Source organism: Ranitomeya imitator, chromosome 2 (genome assembly GCF_032444005.1).
Source record: "Ranitomeya imitator isolate aRanImi1 chromosome 2, aRanImi1.pri, whole genome shotgun sequence".
In the NCBI taxonomy this organism is placed as follows: Eukaryota; Metazoa; Chordata; class Amphibia; order Anura; family Dendrobatidae; genus Ranitomeya; species Ranitomeya imitator.
In genome coordinates this window covers 667547363-667564410 of record NC_091283.1, presented here as the reverse complement: position 1 = coordinate 667564410, position 17048 = coordinate 667547363, and the positions used below count along the sequence as shown (strand labels likewise).

The 17048-nt window shown below is 45.3% G+C and overlaps 1 protein-coding gene across 1 annotated transcript in view; it reads left to right on the top strand.

Annotated features, from left to right (window-relative positions):
• CHUK (component of inhibitor of nuclear factor kappa B kinase complex) overlaps nucleotides 1–17048 on the top strand; it is a 204029-nt gene that overhangs the window by 133990 nt on the left and 52991 nt on the right. The window lies entirely within an intron of this gene.

Sequence of the window (17048 nt, the reverse complement as noted above, 5' to 3'; positions counted from 1 at the left end):
CTACTGCGCGGTGGTCCTCACCACACTTCTCTATGCTAGCGAGACCTGGACAGTGTACAGCCGGCATGCTAAACAGCTTAATCATTTCCACATGAGTTGCCTCCGCAGACTCCTCCACATCAGGTGGCAAGACAATGTCCCAGACACGGCAATTCTGGAACAAACTGGGCTCTGCAGCGTTTACTCTCCTGCTGAAAGTCCAAGCCAGGTGGGCTGGACATGTGGTCCGAATGCCTGACAGCCGACTACCGAAACAACTGCTGTACGGAGAACTGTGCCAAGGAAAGCGAGCAGTTGGGGGGCAGAAGAAGCGCTATAAAGACTGCCTTAAGGTGTCTCTCAAAAACCTGGAAGTCAACACCAATTAATGGGAAGAGCTTGCCCTTGATCGTCCAGGTTGGCGGGGCAGGATCACCTCAGGAGCACGTGCAGCTGAAGATAGGAAAATCTGTGACGCAAAAAGAAAGCGTGCTGTACTCAAGGCACAAGCAGAATCTGGTGTACTGACCACATCTGCTTTCGTATGTCAAGTATGTGGGCGAACCTTCAGGGCCCGGATTGGACTCATCAGCCACCTCCGGACCCATAACTATTAATTCTCTTCTAACCCTGAAGTCATGGTCATCTTCGAAAATGAAGGACGAACATCATCATTGTGATGTGTAGTGGGAATCTGCCCAGCTCTGCTCGGCAGGCGCTATTTGATGTGCTCCGATGGACTTGGAGAAGATATTTGCAGAACTCTAGGTGGAATGTTTCTGTCGGCCCAGCGTCCCACTTTGACCAGTTTGGGTATGAGACTGGGCCCCTGACCTCACTACCGTACAGAAGGATTAAGGCTATGGAGTCAAAGATTTTAAGCTAGACGGTTACTGGTGCCTTGAGATAGTACAGACGCCTTCTGATGGCATAGAAGGCTTTGGATGCCTTGTCTTTTAGTAACGCTATGGCTTGCTTGAAGCTCCCTGACTGTTCTAGACCCAGGTAGGTGTACCTGTTGGTTTCTGTAAGTGGACGGTTGTCTATCATAAAGGTAGGATGGCCAGTGGGTTTCTGCTTTCTTTTCTGGAACACCATGATATTAGTTTTTTTCTCGTTGATTGGCAGTGCCCATGTGCTGCTGAAGGTCTCTAGGATTTTCAGATGATCTTGGAGGCCTTTCTCAGTTGGTGATAACAGCACGAGGTCATCTGCATACAGCAGGAATTTCACCTGGGTGTCATGGAGAGTGAGTCCTGGTGCTGAGGAGGACCCTAGGGCCACTGCCAGCTTAGGCTACGTTCAGACTAGCGTTGTGCGCCGCTGCGTCGGCGACGCGACGCACGCAAAAAGGCGGCAAAACGCACGCAAAAACGCTGCGTTTTGCGACGTGTGCGTCGTTTTTTGCCGAAAATCGGACGCAAGAAAAATGCAACTTGTTGCGTTTTCTTGGTCCGACGCTTGCGGCAAAAAAGACGCATGCGTCGCACAGCGCAACAAACAAAAACGCATGCGTCCCCCATGTTAAACATAGGGGCGCATGACACGTGCGTCGCCGCTGCGTCGCCCGACGCTAACCCGACGCACACTAGCACAACGCTAGTCTGAACGTAGCCTTATTGATGTAGATGTTAAAGAGCGTTGGACTGAGGCTGCAGCCCTGTCTCACTCCTCGACTGTCTTGGAAAATAGGCTGTCCTCCTTCCGTTGACCTTCACACTGCAACTGTTCTCAGTGTAGGAGCTTCGGATGACGTCATATGTTTTGCCTCCTATTCCGCTCCCCAGCAGTTTTAGGAATAGTCCCTGGGTGCCACACTGAGTTGAAGGCCTTCTTGAAGTCCACAAAACAAGCGTAGATCCTCCCGTTCTTTGTATTGTGGACGTGGCTCTTGATGAGGCTGTGCAGAGTGTAGATGTGGTCAGTGGTGCGGTGGTTTGGCATGAACCCTGCTTGGCTCTTGCTGAGGACGTTATGCTTGGTGAAGTAGGTGAAGATCCTCTTGTTCAGGATGCAGTTGAATAGTTTACCAAGGTTGCTGCTGACACATATCCCTCGGTAGTTTGCTGGGTCGTACTTGTCCCCATTTTTGTGTATAGGGGTTATGAGGCCTTGGTTCCAGTTTTTGGGGAAGCAGCCGGCCTGCAGTACGATATTAAATAGTTTTGTTATCGCAGCCTGGATGTCTGGAGGGCTGTATTTCAGCATTTCTGGGAGGATTCCATCTGGACCGCTGGCTTTTTTACCTTTTATCTGTGTGATCCTTTCTGTTATTTCTGTCAGTGTGATTGGTGTATCCAGAGGATTTTGGAAATCTTTGAACTTTTCCTCCATATCTTTCAGTTTTTTCACAAGCTCTTTTTGTGCCAGGTTCAGGTCTTCACTTGGGATGTCATTGTAAAGGTCCTTGAAGTACTGGAGCCAGATGTTGCAGCTCTGGATGTGGAGGCTGTTGCTTTTCTGGTTGGATCCAAGGTGATTCCACAGTTCCCAAAATTTGTTGTCTTCAAGGGCATCTTGGAGTTGGAGGAGTTTGGTAGAGATGTCGTTTTGCTTTTTCTTTCTGAGGATGGCTTTGTAATTTCGTTGTACGTGGGGTTGTTGGGGTCTCTGTGTTTTTTATTTGAGGCCATTCTTTAGGCCTTCCGTATGGTCTTGCATTCTTTGTCGAACCAGTTGTTGGGATTTTGTTTACTCGGTCTCTTGTTGATGCTTATTTTCATGTCATTTCTGCCATGGCATATAGAATGTCGTTAAGGTCTCTTACCGCTAGGTGTACTCCTTCTGGGTTAAGTTCATACACGTTATTATGGAAGCATTGGAGCTTCTCCTTGATCTCTAGTCTGTTGATGGCATCTTTGTATTTTGGGGCCGACATCTTGGACCATTTGAAGGATGGTGGCAGGCTAAAGAGGCCGGTCTTTTGCGGGGTTTGTGAGGGTGATTTCTTTGTGGATTTTATGTATAGGAGCAGTTGGTTATGGTCTGACAGATGTGTTTGTGGGGTGACTATAAGGGCGCCAATATTTGTAGGGTCCATATCTGTGATGGCATAGTCTCACACTGCTGTCCACATGGGAGTTTAGGGTATGTCTACCCAGTGAGTCTCCCTTGGTGTGGCCATTGAGGATACTAAGTCCAAGGCTTCGGCATAGGTTCAACAGCGTTCTGCCGCTTTTATTAACTGTGCAATCATAGCTGTTCCTGTCGGTGTGCACTGGGTTGTCACAGTCGGTAATCTGCTCCAAGTATATCGATGTTTCCATCAGTGGTCAGGTAGTCTTTCTCTTCCCATTCTTGCGTTGAGGTCTCCGTAGATGAGAACGTTGCCAAGAGTCTGGAAATGGGCAGCTTCAGTCTTTAGGGTCTCAAAGCTGTCTGGGTTGAAGTATGGAGACTCTGGAGGAGCTACGTACACTGCACAGAGGTAGATGTCGACCCCGGATGTGAGGATGGAGCAGCTTATTCTTATCCAGATGTGGCTGTCTCCTCTCTTCACTGCTCTGATATGTTCATGGAGCTCTTCTTTGTACCATACTAATATTCCTCCTGAGCTCCGGCCCTGTTTGATGTTTTTGTTTTTCAGGGCGGAGACCGAGAATTCCCTGTATCCGGTGGGGACATAGGATTCATTATTGGCCTTAGTCCATGTTTCAAGGAGGATCTGTATATCAATGTCTTTCAGTCTTTGGTTAAAGTCTGGGTCGTTTGTCTTGTATCCGAAGGCTGAGGTGTTCAGGCCCTGGATGTTCCAGCTACTGATGATTAGGGTTGACATTATGTAGCTGTATACCTTGTAATGGGCTGTCCTGCATAGCACATCTTGGGTTGCTGACTGGTGACCTTGTTGTAGGCAATTGGTCCAGTTGCGTGAGTTTCTTGCATATGGAGCTGATCATGGTCTTTATTTCTGCCAGCTCACTGCCCTGTTTCACTCTGTGTGGGGAGGGTGGTGTCTTCCTTTGTTTGTGTCTCTCATAGACTGGTTTTGCGTACAGGTTGCAGTTTCCAGTTCGTTGAGCATATTCCGTTTTAGGACTGTCAGTTGCTGCTCTTTCTATAGGTTTTCGGTTTGTATGGGTTCTTGGTCTGGGACTCTGTTGAGTACAATGTCTTTAAGTTCTTTGGCAAGAAGGCTGACTCCTTGGTTGTTGAGATGTTTGTCATCATACAGGTGGTGGTTTATGACCGGATGTTGTGCCAGGGTGATGTCTAGCATCGTAGTGATCTTGGCTACTAGTTCTCTGACGTCTTTGGTGATGTATTGGAAGTCATCTTTTCTTGGCAGCAGAGATGACAGGATGATCTTGCTGCCAGGGAACTTCTGTTGTGTGGTCTCTGCTAGCTGACACAATTGTCCTGCTACCTGCTGGTGTTGGTCCAGGAGATTGTTGGTGCCTGTATGTATGATGATGTGGTTTGGGTTGGTGAAATATGGATTGTCAATTACCGCCTTTGCTTGTTCTAAAGTTGAGCAGCGGATTTTGGAGACCCTTTTTTATGGGAAGAGTCACCTTGTATTGAGGTATTTTCCGTTGGAGTCTATAATCAGGACTATATCAGGACATGCTGGTTGGCTGCTTCTATGGGAGCTTCTGTTTGCGTTCTTGTTTCTCTGTCCTGTTGTTGTGGTCTGCTGTTGTTCTAGACTTGGGGTTTGTTTGGTGCTTGGGTCTGGCCCATCCTGTGGTTCTTGGTTATTTTCTATTTTGCTCTCAATATTTAGGCAGTTATTTAAGTTAGTGGTGGTGTGGCTGTTAGCTCTCATTGTGTCTTCACCTATCTCCTTCCCTGGGTCCCCCTCCTATGTTAGGGGTGGTGTCTGGCTCTTTGGGCTTTCTATTTCTCCTTTTAATTTAGCATTTTCTTGCCGTAGTTCATATAGTTCATGTTTTGATTTCCTGCACCGCTGAGTCCAGTACACACTTCAGTCTGGTTATCTCTGCATCTGTTGGGTCATTTGTCTGTCTTTGGATCTGTTCCTTAACCCCTTCATGACCGTGGGATTTTTTGTTTTTCCGTGTTCGTTTTTTGCTCCCCTCCTTCCCAGAGCCATAACTTTTTTATTTTTCCGTCAATTTGGCCATGTGAGGGCTTATATTTTGCGGGACGAGTTGTACTTTTGAACGTCATCATTGGTTTTACCATGTCGTGTACTAGAAAACGGGAAAAAAATTCCAAGTGCGGTGAAATTGCAAAAAAAGTGAAGTCCCACACTTGTTTTTTGTTTGGCTTTTTTTCTAGGTTCACTAAATGCTTAAAATGACCTGACATTATGATTCTCCAGGTCAGTACGAGTTCATAGACACCAAACATGACTAGGTTATTTTTTACCTAAGTGTTGAAAAAAAAATTCCAAGCTTTGCTAAAAAAAAAAAAAAAAAAATTGCACCATTTTCCGATACCCGTAGCGTCTCCATTTTTCGTGATCTGGGGTCGGTTGAGGGCTTATTTTTTGCGTGCTGAGATGACGTTTTTAATGATAGCATTTCGGTGCAGATATGTTCTTTTGATCGCCCGTTATTGCATTTTAATGCAATGTCGCGGCGACCAAAAAAAAACGTAATTCTGGCGTTTTTAATTTTTTCCCCGCTACGTTGTTTAGCGATCAGGTTAATGCTTTTTTTTAATTGATAGATCGGGCGATTCTGAGCGCGGCGATACCAAATATGCGTAGATTTTATATTTTTTTATTGATTTATTTTGATTAGGGCGAAAGGGGGGTGATTTAAACTTTTTTATATTTTTTTTATTTTTTTAACATTTTTTTCAACTTTTTTTTTTTTTACTTTTGCCATGCTTCAATAGCCTCCATGGGAGGCTAGAAGCAGGCACAACCCGATCGCCTCTGCTACATAGCAGCGATCTGCTGATCGCTGCTATGTAGCAGAAATGGAGGTGTGCTGTGAGCGCCGACCACAGGGTGGCGCTCACAGCCACCGGCGATCAGTAACCATAGAGGTCTCAAGGACCTCTATGGTTACAATGGAGACCCATCGCCGACCCCCGATCATGTAACGCGATCTGCCCGCACCTATTAACTAGTTAAATGCCGCTGTCAAACGCAGACAGCGGCATTTAACTACCGCTTCTGGCCGGGCGGCCGGATCGCGATTCTGCCCGCGCCTATTACGGGCACATGTCAGCTGTTCAAAACAGCTGACATGTCCCGGCTTTGGTGCGGGCTCACCGCGGAGCCATGCATCAAAGCAGGGGAGCCGACATCGGATGGTATAGTACGTCCGATGTCGGTAAGGGGTTAAGCAGTGTGAAGTCCCTCTCCAGCTGAGACAGGCATTCTCTAAGGGTGTCCAATGAAGGGAGTGCATTATTAGGGCTTTGGGCTGCAGGGGGGTCACTGGTGGTCTTTTTTGTACGTGTGGGAGAGAAGATTTCCTCAAATGTCTCAAGGTTGTCCTCATTGCCCTGTATGACTATTATGCCAGAGTGGTATAGATTAATGGTGAGTGAGACATCCTCATTTTGTGGGTCTTTTACTCTGATTTGTCGGCCACTGCTGATGCCACCTTTTAGAATGTTTTTATAGTATTTGCACAAGGCTGTGTGCCATGCCTCAGGCTGCTCACTATAGAAGAGGTAATTTGTCTTTATATTCTCTTTCTTGGTAAAGTCTGCAAAGAGAGTTTCTGGTTCATCTTTGATTATGGAATGTTTTATGGCCTTTTTTTCGCTCATGCTCCTGTGATCTCTGGGATATGTTATCTCCTTGATGCCTGAGACCCTGCCATCTGCTGGGGCTGCAGCACTGACCTCTATAGGGGGCTTAGCTATAGTGCTGGGATTTTCATTGTCCAAAATGTTATTTCTTTCCATGTTGCTTATTTTATATTGTGCTTGTTCTCTGGGGAGATTCTATAGGTTTTGATTCTATAGGGTTCAATGCTATAGGGTTTGAGATGCAGAGAGATGGCCTTACCTCTTGGTGTTTAGCTCTGGGGTTTTCCAGCTTTCATATGCTCTTCTGCTTGAAACCTGTGCAGGGGGTAGATTATTATTATTATTATTATTTATTGTTATAGCGCCATTTATTCCATGGCGCTTTACATGTAAGGAGGGGTATACATAATAAAACAAGTACAATAATCTTAAACAATACAAGTCATAACTGGTACAGGAGGAGAGATCTTCCTTATCATCTAAATTTCTCTTTTATCCTCGATTATATTTTTCTTTCTTGGGTGTATTTTAGTCCTGCTCGCTTTTGCCTCCCATGGAGCACGTATTTTCCAAGTTTCGTCTTACAGGTTGCCCATTACAAGGTATAAATTGCTTAAATTTCAGGAGCCCATGTCAAATGCAGCTTACTCCTGGGAATGGTGGGCGGTAACTCTTCCTCCTAATTTATATATCAGGTAAAGCATAGGATAGATTTTCCCAAGTGCCCCCAGAGACCCATCTTCCTAGCACTTTACCGCAGGAAATGTTGTCGTCACCCTCTCTATCAGCTGTTGTAACACGCTGGAAGACGCCTCACGCTCCCAGCCCTTTAAGTGCTGGCACTGAGCCGCCAGGAAGTATATTTAGGTCTCTGAAGCGTCTCCAACCTAATATGGGGATGCTGCTTCCCCCACACCAAATTCGTAAATAAGAGTTAATCAGCTTAAATTTCCCACGTGGTATCCAAATAGGTGAGTTATGGAGAACATACAGTATCTTAGGCATGAGAATCATTTTAATAAGGTTGACTCGGCCCACTACTGACAAGTGCAATTTACCCCATGCCCCTACTTTTGAGTTAAGAACCCCCAACACGGGAGTCAAATTCTTATGCAAGTTATCTGTAATCGGCAGAGAGATCCATATCCCAAATATTTGAATTGATCAGCCTCTTTAAGTCTGCCTCCCTCCGCAACTTCTCCCATCTCATCCCCTACGTCATCTACCTTAAACAGAGTTGATTTATTCCAATTTATCCTCAACCCCGACAATGCTCCAAATCTTTCCATAAGCTGAATAGCATTTCCCAATTAAATATGTGGATCGCTCAGGAACAGCAGTATGTCGTCCGCGTATAACGCTATCTTTTCTTCAATTGACCCATACTTAAACCCAGGTACTTCAGCAGACTGCCTAATCTTGGCGGCCAACGGCTCAACAGCCAAAGCAAACAGGAGAGGGGAGAGTGGACACCCCTGTCTCGTCCCTCTATGTAACTTAATCGTACGAGAAAAATCTCCATTCACTCTAACTCTAGCCACTGGCTGTGCATACAGCAGTTTGACCCAGGACACAAATTGTGGACCAAAACCCAAACAGTTTTCTTGCTCTTTCTTTCTCGCTCTTTCTCTCTCGCGCTCTCTCTCGCTCTTTCTTTTGCTCTCTTTCGCTCTTTCTGTCGCGCGCTCTCTTGCGCGCTCTCTCTTGCGCGCTCTCTCTTGCGTGCTCTCTCTTGCGCGCTCTCTTGCTTTCTCTTTCTCTCGCTCTTTCTCTCTCGCTCTTTCAATTCAATTCAATTCAAATGAGCTTTATTGGCAGGACTAAGTACATGTTAGCATTGCCAAAGCATATGGTAAAAATACGGGGGTGGGGGAGGGAGGCATACAGAGGTCCAGGGTATATCAAATTCCTTTTAGAGGATAGGGGATGTTTCCAGGGTGGGGTATAGGAGTCCATGACATATCAGGCTCTTTAGTCGGGGGATAGGGATTTGTCCAGTGTTGGGGTACGGGAGTCCATGACATATTAGGCTCCTCTTAGTCTGTGGCAGGCACTGACATATTCCGCTGCTACGGCCGCTGCACTTTCCTCTTCCCCCAGGATTATTGGCAGTTTCTCTTCCTCCTCCTTGGAGGTGAAGTCTGGGAGGAGATCAGACAGTCTCTTGAAGTGAGTGTCCCTCACTGCGGAGTATTTGGGGCACCTCAGCAGGAAGTGGGCCTCATCCTCCACAGCCTCCTGGGGGCACTGCTGGCAGAGTCTGCTCTCTCGGGGCTTGTAGTTCTGTCGGTGCCGCTCGGATTCGATGAGTAGACTGTGGGCGCTCAGTCTGTACCGGCTCAGGATCTGTCGATCTTTGGGGTTTTCTAGTTTTTCTAGATATGGGGCCAGTTTGTACTCCCTCTGTAGATTCTGGTATATTGTCAGTTTCTTGGATTTGTTTGTCGTTCCTCCAGATGCTGAGATATTCGTCTTTGACTTTGTGTGCTCTTTCTCTCTCGTTCTTTCGCTCTCTCTCGCTCTTACGCTCTCTCTCGCTCCTTCGCTCTCTCTCTTTCGCTCTCTTTCGCTCTCTCTCGCCCTTTCACTCTCTCTCGCTCTTTCGCTCTCTCTCGCCCTTTCGCTCTCTCTCGCCCTTTCTCTCTCTCTATCGCTTTTTCTCTCTCAAATTAAAATGAGCTTTATTGGCAGGACTAAGTACATGTTAGCATTGCCAAAGCATATGGTAAAAATAGGGGGGTGGGGTAGGGAGGCATATAGAGGTCCAGGATAGATCAGGCTTCTTTTAGAGGATAAGGGACTCTCTCTCTCGCTCTTTCTCTCTCGTTGTCGCTCTCTCTCTGTCTTTCTCTATCTCTCGCTCAATATCTCTCTCATTCTCTATCTCTCGCGTTCTGTCTCCATCTTTCTCTCTCTCTCTCTCTCCATCTTTCTCTCTTTCTCTCTCTCTCCATGTCTCTCTCTCTCCATGTCTCTCTCTCTCTCCATGTCTCTCTCTCTCTCCATGTCTCTCTCTCTCTCCATGTCTCTCTCTCTCTCTCTCTGTCTCTCTCTCTCCATGTCTCTCTCTCTCTCTCTCCATGTCTCTCTCTCTCTCTCTCTCTCTCCATGTCTCTCTCTCTCTCTCTCTCTCTCCATGTCTCTCTCTCTCTCTCTCTCCATGTCTCTCTCTCTCTCTCTCTCTCCATGTCTCTCCAGCTCTCTCTCTCTTTCCATCTCGATCGATCGTTTTCTGCTTTCAATCTGCCAGTGCAAAAGATTAGGCTAAGCAAGGGTGTCCTTACCGAGGCATGACTTTCACCTCGTATGATAGAGGCCTCCTCGGTAATATTCCTCGTCACGGATCGCTGCTCCGTGGTGTCACTAATTCGTCACGTGCCTGCTCTCACACGTGACTTTGGGTTGTGCCTGCAAGGGTTAATCTATCTCCCCACTCTCCGTCCAGCATTCACCCTCTGTCCTATGCTGTAATGGGAGCATAAATCACACACCGACCCAGGCCACACACCCGCTCATACGCGCTGCCACCACTCATCGAATACACGGGCGATGAGTCCCAGAAATAACTAATCAAAATATGTCTATCACTCATAAGGCTCACACACCTCCAGGCTATGGATTCTTTAGAACATTCAAGGTTCAACTTATTAAAGTTTATACTTTAATAGAAAAAGGTTCAATGCTTACAAGAAAAAGGTATAAAAATGATAATAAAAAGACATACAACTTATGCAAAACAGTATAAAATAAAGAGGAGGAAACTTACAGAAATCATCTAACTTGTAGTCTGCTTTCTGCTTTCCTTTGTGTCTGTTCTTCTATTCCATATGGTCACTACTTAGTCTTCAGTCCACATCTTTCTGAAGCGCTTACATTTTCAATGGAAAGACTTACGTTGAAAGGATTCATGCCTTAGCCAAAGGATACTGCAAGCAGCAGTTGCTCAGGTGGTAACCTGAGGGATTGCTATTCTTCTTTCTGCAGTGCTGGTATTAATTTTCCCATCCAAGTGACTGTGTTAGGACAGCCCATGATTTTTGTGTCTCACAGTGAAGTGCCCTAGAAAAGAGGATTTTTTTGTACTCACCCTAAAATCTTTCTCATAGCCTTCACTGGGGGAAACTACTCTCCCTTGTTTGGTTGGTCTTGGTTTTGCTTCTTTTCCTGCTGTTGCACTAAATGAATATCTTGATATCGGCTCGTCAGGTGTTGGTTGTTGGGGAGGAGCAGATTCTTTTTTTTTTTTTTTTTTTTCTTCTAAGATGTATTTTTAGTGTCATCCTTCAGGTAGCAACATATTGAAGGCTACAGATTGCATGCTACGTTTTGCATGGCAGAGGATTTAGGGAAGCATAGGTCATCAATATCTGTTGGTGATGGAGCAACACTCGACGCCTCCGGTTATCAGCTCTTCCCAGTGCTGCAGCAGACGGATGTGATTCGTTGCAGAGCTTCAAAGCGCCATGAGCTGAAAAGCGTCCGCAGCCAGGTACTGACATCCGCTCCCTATTGAGATGAATAAGGTGTTGGTATGCAGTACCTGGCCGTAGCCACAATACAATTGACGGAGCTGTGCAGTTCATCTCTGCAACACACCAAGCAGCGGATCAGCGGAGGAGCTAGGTGTCGCACCCCCACTAATCAGATATTGATGACCTGTTCTAAGGATAGGCCATGAACATTAAAGAATTTGTCAACCCGTTTAACCACTTCACTACCCAGCAATTTAACAATTTTGTTATTTCCTCCCCTTCTTCCAAGAGCCATAACTTTTTTATTTATCTAGCAATATGAGGGCTTGTGTTTTGAGGGAAGAGTTATACTTTTGAACAACACCACTAATTTTACCACATAGTGGACTGGGGTTTTTTTTGTCTCTGCAATACCACAAAACAATATTATAACTAGAGTCAAAAACATAATTTTTACCCCGAAATAATATCAATAAAATATCGTGTTGCACAGCTCCATCGGCCAAAAAATGGTTATATGTCTCAGAAAACAGCGTCACAAACCCCATTTTTATTTTTTCAAATTCCTAATTTTTTTTGGCTCTTAAATAATACACCAACTAGACATGTTTGGTATCTCCATAATCATATTGATGAGAATAATCCTATTGTGAGGTCATTTTTACCACAAAATGTACACTGTAAAAACAATTGCTAAAAAACATAGAATTCAGAATTTTTTTTTCACATGAACTCCCCACTTGGAATTTTTTTCTTTCTTGTTTTCCAGTACACAATGTGGTAAAATGCATGGGGTCATTCACAAGTCTGTGTAGACAGAAAAATAAGCATTATGGCTCTTAGGGTGTGTTTCCACGGTCAGGAAACCCTGCGTAGAGCCCCAGCGTCAAACATGCAGCGTCCAGATATTAAAGCAAAGTGGAGGGGATTTCATGAAATCCCATCTCCACTATGCGTTAAAACACGCAGGCGGCAGACCCGCGTAAACGGACATGCGGTGCGCCTTTTCAGAACGCAGCATGTCTGTTTACAATGCGGCAACGCTCCGTCGCCACTCCATAAATTTACCATAGACAATCATTAGATGCGGTAAACCCGCATCTAATGATTAGTCACATGCGTAGTAACTGCGTTAACGCAGCTTACTACGCATGTCTCCTAATTTACATGCCGGCTCACCTGTCCCGCCGCCGTAAGTCCCTCGTCCACTGCAGTTCTCGCGATTACTTAGCTTACCGTGAGAACTTCCGTGCACGTGACCGGGGGTTATCTCCGGTCACTAGTCTGGTTCTCACGGTCAGCTGATTGTGAGAACGCTGCAGTGTAGGTGATCGCTGCAGAGTTATCTCGGGCGATCACCTACAGGCTCTGCTACATCTGGATGTCAGGCATCCAGATGTAGCAGAGCTGGACTCGTCTAGACTGTGTGCACATACAACACTCAACATTAAACATACAACATGTGACATACAACACGCACCATGTGACATACAACACGCACCATGTGACATACAACACGCACCATGTGACATACAACACGCACCATGTGACATACAACACGCACCATGTGACATACAACACGCACCATGCGACATACAACACGCACCATGCGACATACAACATGCACCATGCGACATGCAACATGCACCATGCAACATGCACCATACGACATGCGACATACGACATGCGACATACGACATGCACCGTGCGACATGCACCGTGCGACATGCACCGTGCGACATGCACCGTGCGACATACCACATGCACCGTGCGACATACAACATGCACCGTGCGACATGCACTGTGCGACATACAACATGCACCGTGCGACATACAACATGCACCGTGCGACATACAACATGCACCGTGCGACATACATATAGACATACAGTACATACAACATAGAGTACATACTCACCGTCACCTTGTCACCTTGATCCCCGAAGCCATTGTCACCTGTAAAAAATATTAAAATAACAAACAATATACTCCCTGATCCGCAGAAATCCAGTTACACAGAGTGTCCCACGACGATCTCCCGTGGAGAGCATCCACATCAGCTGATGCGACTGCTCTCCAGGGGCTCCAGGAATACAATGACGGAAGGTATTCTTCAGCAATGTATTCCTCCGCCTCTGTGAGAAATAGTCCCTACTCTGACTTGTGGCACTGCTGTGTGGGAAATTCCCACGCAGCTTTGCCATAAAGTGAGACCCTGAACTCAGGTAACCTCTTCATGAATGCACTGCAGCAGCCATTGTCTCCTGTCAGTGTGTCACTGAAGGTCTATAGATCAGTGACATCACCCGATGTCACTGTTCTATAGGGGAGATCATCGTGGACACTCGTTATTAATTGGACTACGGCGAAAAGGTAGTATACGGTTGGTTTATTGTTTTTAATTTTTTGCAGGCGATCGAGTATGGGAAGTATGGTGAAATTAAGAATATTAAAATACTTTTTTTTGGTTGTCTTTCTTTTTTTAACCCTTTCACTACTATAGGATTAGTAATGGGTAGGCGTCTTATTGACTCCTCTCCATTACTAACCGGGCTTAATGTCACCTTACATTAGCAAGGTGGCATTAACCCCTTATTACCCCATATCCCACCGCTACAGGGGAGTGGGAAGAGAGGGGCTAAGTGCCAGAATAGGCGCATCTTACTGATGCACCATTTCTGGGGCGGCTGGGAGCTGGTATTGCCGGGAGGCAATAACCATGGCCCCTCTCTAGGCTATGAATATAAGCCCGCAGCTGTCTGCATAGCCTTTCTGGTTATAAAATATAGGGAGACCGCACCTAATTTTTTTGGGGGGTCCCTCTAATTTAATAGCCAGTAAAGGCTACGCAGACAGGTGCGACTAATATTCATAGCCTAGAGAGCGGCCGTGGGTATTACCCCCTTCCCAGGCTACAAATATTGGCCCCCGGCCGTCGGCTTTACCCCAATGGGTGGCTTTACCCCAATGTTCATTAATAAACATCGGCCTTGCTATTACATATCTACTAGATGGTGGCCCGATTCTAAAGCATCGGATATTCTAGAATATGTATGTAGTTTATTTACGAAGCGGTGTTTGAGGGTATGTGCACACGTTCAGGATTTCTTGCAGAAATTTCCTGACAAAAACCGCACATTTCTGCCAGAAATTTGCATGCGTTTTTTTCGCGTTTTTTTCGCACATTTTTTACCCGTTTTTTGCGCGTTTTTGCCGGAGGTTCCCAATGCATTAAATAGTGGGAAAAAAATCCACAAAATTAATGAACATGCTGTTTTTTTTTTACCGCGATGCATTTTTTGTGTGGAAAAAAACGCATCATGTGCACAAAAATTGCGGAATGCATTCTAAATGATAGGATGCATATGCATGCGTTTTTATCGTGTTTTTATCGCGAAAAAAACGCGAAAAATCCTGAACGTGTGCACATACCCTAAATCCCGCTGCAATATCGCTGATTGGTCGCGCCCGGCTGGCCGTGTCCAATCAGCGAAGCGTGGTTTAAATCCCACGCCAATTCGCGGTCGGACTGCGCCTGTCACTGATTGGTCGCGGGCAGCTGGTACGACCAATTTGCGACGCGGGATTTCTGTTACAGACAAACAGACCCTTAGACGATTATATATATACTAGATGGTGGCTCGATTCTAACGCATCGAGTATTCTAGAGTATGCATGTCCATGTAGTATATTGCTCAGCCACGTAGTATATTGCCCAGCCACGTAGTATATTGCCCAGCCACGTAGTATATTGCCCAGCCACGTAGTATATTGCCCAGCCACGTAGTATATTGCCCAGCCACGTAGTATATTGCCCAGCCACGTAGTATATTGCCCAGCCACGTAGTATATTGCCCAGCCACATAATATATAGCACAGCCCACGTAGTACGGTATATTGCCCAGCCACATAGTATATAGCAGAGCCACGTAGTATATTGCCCAGTCACGTAGTATATTGCCCAGCACAGAGCCACGTAGTATAGAGACATAAAAAAAAACATATACTCACCTATAGCCCGTTGAAGTCCTGCTATGCTTACCGTCCGCCGCCTTTCTCGCTGCTCTCCATGCTCCCAGGACCGCTCCGTTGCAAGCGGCAGCTTGCGGTCCCGTCCCAGGGCTGGTGTGAGAAGGACCTATGATGACGTTGTGGTCACATGACCGACCGTGACGTCACGGCAGGTCCTTGTCGCACACCAGCCGTGGGACGGGAGCGGAAGCTGCCGCTTGCAATGGCGCGGTCCTGGGAGCATGGAGAGGAGCAAGAAAGGCGGCGGATGGTGAGTATAGCAGGTTTTTTATTTTTTTTATTATTTTTAACATGACATTTTTACTATTGATGCCGCATTGGCAGCATCAATAGTAAATAGTTGGGGACACACAGGGTTAATAGCAGCGGTAACGGAGTGCGTTACACCGCTGGCCGTTACCGCTGCCATTAACCCTGTGTGAGTGGAGGGGATTACAGAGCGGGCGCCGGGCAGTGAGTGTAGGGGAGGGACTAATCGGACTGTGGCCGTCGCTGATTGGTCGCAGCAGCCATGACAGGCAGCTGCCGAGACCAATCAGCGAACGAATAACCGTGACAGAAGGACAGACAGACAGACGGAAGTACCCCTTAGACAATTATGTATATAGATAGATGGATAATCTATCTATAGATACATTTATAGATAGATATATCTATAGATACATAGATATACTAAACATCGGGCTTGGTATTATCTATCGATCTATCATCTATCTATTGATCTATATATCTATTATCTATCTTATCTATTTATCTATCTATTATCCATCAGCTATCTATTATCTATCGATATAGCTATCTATAGATATATCTATCGATAGATATATTTCTAGATATATAATAGATACAATCGATAGATACGATAGATACAATAGATACGATAGATAGATCTATCTATTATCTATCTATTATCTATCCCATATCTATCTATCATCTATCTGTTATCTATCATCTATCTGCCTGTGTGTGTGTAAACATTCTTCAATGGAGTTTGTAAATGAAGAGGTTGGACAAGAAATGACATCACCATTCTTTTTTTTTTCTTTGTATATCTTTATTGAGCTTACCAAAACACACACAAATCCGCATCAAAAACGCAGGTCACCTGCCATTGACCTCAGGTGCAGATTTTATCTGCGTCAAATCCTGAGCAAATCCTGATGCAATCCTGACCATGGAAACATACCCTTAGAAGAATTGGAGGAAAAATACAAATCTGAAATTGACCCTGTTGTGAAGGGGTTTAAGTCTTGTTTTAGGGTTACCATTTACATTATATTGTCTTATCCCAGTTGATCCTCTTGCTGTTAGACAAACTTCTACTTTGTGCCTGTAAGAGGGGTATAGCCTGTGTACTTGGGGCTATCATTTTTGGCTTAGTGGCAGCAGCCTATAACTACTATCTTCTGTGTTCCGCAATCAAAAAAAAATCTTTGCTGGTGAGTATGGGTATGTACACACATAAGTATTTGCTGCAGACATTTTTGCCTATAAAAAACTTCTCTTTGCAGGTTAAATAGTGCTCAAAAATCTTGCAATTTTTTATGCTTTTTTCCTCCACTAGAATGAGTGGTCAATACTGAAAGAATTGACATGCTGCAGATGTGAAACTGCTTCAAACCTGCAAAGAAAAAATAAGCAACATATGCATGAGATATCAGAATTCACTTTGCTGGGACAGTAAAATGCAGTGGGGTTTTTTTTTTTACAGGAAAAAAACCTGCCAAAAACGTTACCCTAACTGCTAATCTACATGGTTAATTAATTTGGGTACAAAAATGTAACATACTTTATCTATTTTTGTGTCTTTTATATCTTTCTTTGTCTCCAATACTGTAGCTCGTGTTCATAGGTCCATTACAGTCAGTCTCCTACTAAGTGGCAGAA